This window comes from Theobroma umbraticum, unplaced genomic scaffold (genome assembly GCF_002168275.2).
Source record: "Theobroma umbraticum cultivar Fairchild unplaced genomic scaffold, ASM216827v3 scaffold_12.1, whole genome shotgun sequence".
NCBI classification, from domain to species: domain Eukaryota; kingdom Viridiplantae; phylum Streptophyta; class Magnoliopsida; order Malvales; family Malvaceae; genus Theobroma; species Theobroma umbraticum.
This window is the reverse complement of record NW_018397269.1, coordinates 5008903-5012843: the sequence shown is the minus strand read 5'-3', so window position 1 is coordinate 5012843 and position 3941 is coordinate 5008903. Positions and strand designations below refer to the sequence as shown.

Here is a 3941-nt window from a genome sequence, read left to right as displayed (position 1 = left end):
ATTTTTAGAATTGAAAAATTTACGAATAAACTTATGAAGAATATCATATCAACGAGCTATGGATGGGTGCTGTATAGTCTTGACTTTGGTCCTGTCATCCGCTTACAAAGTACACTGAGGCATGCATCTATTTGTTCAGTTGTCATTTCCTCTTTAGGGTCCTCTAATGTTCTAAAAATATCAGCCCATTGATCCCCCATGATTCCGACGTTACGCCTAAACATGTAATAGAATGAATTTCAAAATGCTTGGTGGCTTAATTTTCCATTCGAAAACAATATTTTCAATATTATTTATTAGCTTACCTCACACACTCGTTTCTCTTAAAAGCTTCGTACCCTTCCACCATTGACGTCTTAACATCCCGCCGGCTCACTGGCGGGTCCACATACGGGCTTGCCATGTATTTGCTGGCCATTCTCACCTGTGCTTGTTTAGTTGGGTCTGAAATCAGTGCTACCCGATGATTGACACTAGACACATCTAGTGACGACACTCGTGAGGTGCTGCCTTCATGAGTCATGTGATGAAAACGGTCCCCTTCAGCCTCAACTAATGCAAGGTTCCCATCCCCTTCAACTATTGCCTCGACTGCTACATCAACTTTAGGAAGATGGTCCCCTTCAGCCACAACTGAGTGATGGTCCCCCTCTCATCCTGTAGATGCATCAATATTCGAATCGATCGCAGCAACATTCTCTCTATCATCAACAACAATGTCATGGTGCATGTGAACACCAGGTTCATCATGCTGTTGATCATCAGCACCACCGTGGTCATCACCATCAACGTTAGATGAAGCACCACCTTATAGAAGGAGTCAAATAGGAAAATCTGTTAGCTCCAAAAATATCATAAATCATAAACTGGTAATAAAATATTAAACTACAATTGTTGAAAGTAAACCAGAACTATATGAGCAAAGATAGAATAATGTACTTGTAATTTCAAGCCATCTAGAATTCGACGAACGATACGATCCTCTATCGTCTGTATTGCGAGAGTCAATGACTGAATTGACTCCTTTAGCTCCAACATCTCTTTTTCATGCTTGCGCATGACCCGTCACAGCTCACGTATCGTGATTACTCTGTCATTGACTCTTCTCGCATGGGTTAACTGCAAGACCATATAGTGTTATTATTGTGTTATTCAATAATCATTGTTGAACATTAACTACTACAATTTTAATTTCCTTACCGGAGGCTAGTTCAGACTGTACAGTTGAGCTGTACCGCTCGGTCATTCAAGAGCTGTCGTCACCTCTGTCAATTGCAATAACAGAAATAACTCTGCTACTCGATAAACACATATAGAAATGGTGAAACCAAACTGTTAAAATCGATCTTACCGACAGCTCGTTACCACTATGCATATGAGGAGGAACTTTCAGTGGTTGTGGGGCTATCGTTGCATCGTCCAACTGTGAACACAGAGGGTTAGTCGATAATCACCTATCGCATTGTTGAACAAAAATCGATACAACCATCCTTACTGGCTATTCACTACCATTGCCATGGTCATCCCTTTCTTCTATCAACTCGATGCGCGACAGCTCATCAACTTCAGCATGGCGGTTCGCCTTCGCGTCATGGCACTAGTAGCTCTTTTCTACCTCAAGTTCCTTCTATTTTCCTTCACACTTAAGCCACATTCCGTTCGATCATCCAACTGCCCGATTGACAAGTATTGGTGGCCCTCAAATAATGGCATATCGATGTCAACAAAATAGTCCCGTCTGACCTCCTCCGGGGTCTGCTCCAATGTCTCGACAGCCCAAAACAGTAAAATACGATTTTTGATTAAATTTTATAAAAAATTAGTTTACAAATTCATAGCAAAAATTAGTAGTTGTTCACTCACATGCTCAGATGACTTCAACTTCTGAACTGTCTTGTAGAAGTCTTTTAGCTTCTGATTGCACTGTTATTTGCACATACGTGGGTAGACGTTGTCCTTCAGAGCAGATGGGGTAACTATTTGTTGCAAGGCCGGGATTGCCTCCATTGCCCAGAATTGCATGTCAAAAGTAACCATTATCAAACCGTAAATGCTAAACGAGTACAACCATATTATTATGTCAAAAGGAAAATGTTAAATGTTATGTGACAATACTTGAATCACCCACACAAATTTGTAAATGTTGTACCATAAACGAGTATCCTTTTGAGAGTTTGTGGCAAGGACTTCGAACCCCTTCAAAAGGTAATCCAACTTCAGCCTCCAAACATAGTGACCCCATAGGAAGACATTCCAAGCATCGATGTCCTCCACCAATGAGAACAGCCAAGGCGTCACCCGTCTACAATAGTCTTGACCAAATAAAATGTTTTTCGGGATCAAGATTAGTGCCATCTTGGTTGCATCTCCTGGTCACTAAAAGTTGCCATCGCAGAACGTTTGAAGCAACCACTGCAGCTTAATGCTCTCCTGCCCATTCTAGTATCTCACATGAATTTTGTCCGCACCAACCTTGTACGGTCGACTGAATACATCGGGCATTCGATCGAACTTTAGTCCCGTGATAAAGAAAAACTCCTACTTCGATCTACGTGCCTTGCTCTTGCCAATGGAAAATCATAGCTTATGCTCAATTGAATCTCTTTCACTGATTCGACGAATCATGATGTTATGCAGGAGTCCAGCGAAAAAGTAACCTTGCGGATATACGTCCAACAGCATTCTGAAGCACGTTCGCTTCATTGCATCATACTCCCCTTTCTCTTAGAGAGTTTTGCTGATGTAATGCAGTTACGACCACTTACAATGGGTGTTAATAGAGACATTGAACGCCCACTTCTCTCTTGGCACAATAAGGCTATTGTCAAGATCCTCATATTGTCTGGACTACATCTGTAAAACACGGCACAAATGTGGTTACACGCCATGCATAACAAGTAAAATGTGGTTACACGCCCTACATAACAAGTAAAATATTGTTACACGCTAGGAATATCAAGTCAAATGTTGTTACACGCCATGCATAAGAAGTCAAATGTGGTGACACACCAACTATAGAAAGTCAAATGCCATTACATACCATGCATAACAAGTCAAATCTTGTAACGCGCCAACCATGGGGTCTTACACGCCTATCAGTGTAACGACTGACTCGTTACACTAATTGCCCTACCAATGTCGTGACATGATAAAAACCCCTAAACTAGCCAACCTATTACATGCCATATCAAATGTTGTATTTCGTGTTACAAGATATGCAGACGCGAAACTCCTTCAAAGCTTTGGTACGACCATAAAATCGGGCAAAAAATAGTTTAAACTAAGGCAATAACATTTCAAAAAAATCACCTTAAACTAAACTAAATATAATTTCCTCTTAAACTAATCTAAACATAACAATTCCAAAAAGGCAATAACATGAACATATCAAACAAACCCAGCAAAAAAGTAAAGAACAGAAGAAAGTTTTAAGAATTTCAGACTGACTGACTTCTTCGCTGATAACCGACATTGTTGCTTTCATCTTGTTAAGCTTGCAAAGAATGAAGTTTTGCTCTCTGGTACCTTTGGGAATTAAGAATGAATCAAACTCTCTGAGAACCCTTCACACAGACGTTTACGATTTCTGAAAAATATTTAATTTAAAATGAGATGGTCTTATAATATTCATTCAATGGAAGTCGAATCGATTTCCTCATTTCTTTGCCTGCTTTTTTTACTTTCGTTTTCAAACCATGTCGTGTCACATTTTCAACCCATGCGATCTGATACACACCTGACATGTCATAGATTCCTTCAATGGCGTGTCACAACCCTAAACACTATCGTGTCACAAACCTTGAATGTTGACGTGTCAAACTTTGAACCCTAGCATGTCATAGATTTCCTCCATGGCATGTCAAACTCTGAACACTGATGTGTCACAAATTCCCTCCGTGGCGTGTCACAAACTCTGAACCCTAGCGTGTCACAAATTTCCT

At 40.4% G+C, this 3941-nt stretch overlaps 1 long non-coding RNA gene across 1 annotated transcript; it reads right to left on the bottom strand.

Moving 5' to 3' along the window:
• Positions 1-24: 24 nt before the first annotated feature.
• Positions 25-2870, bottom strand: LOC110425942 (uncharacterized). The gene is made up of 6 exons (XR_002446082.1): positions 1496-2870; positions 1352-1423; positions 1201-1265; positions 940-1119; positions 306-807; positions 25-216 (listed from the first exon to the last, which is right to left on the bottom strand). It is a non-coding gene; the product is annotated as an uncharacterized LOC110425942 (long non-coding RNA).
• Positions 2871-3941: the final 1071 nt, after the last annotated feature.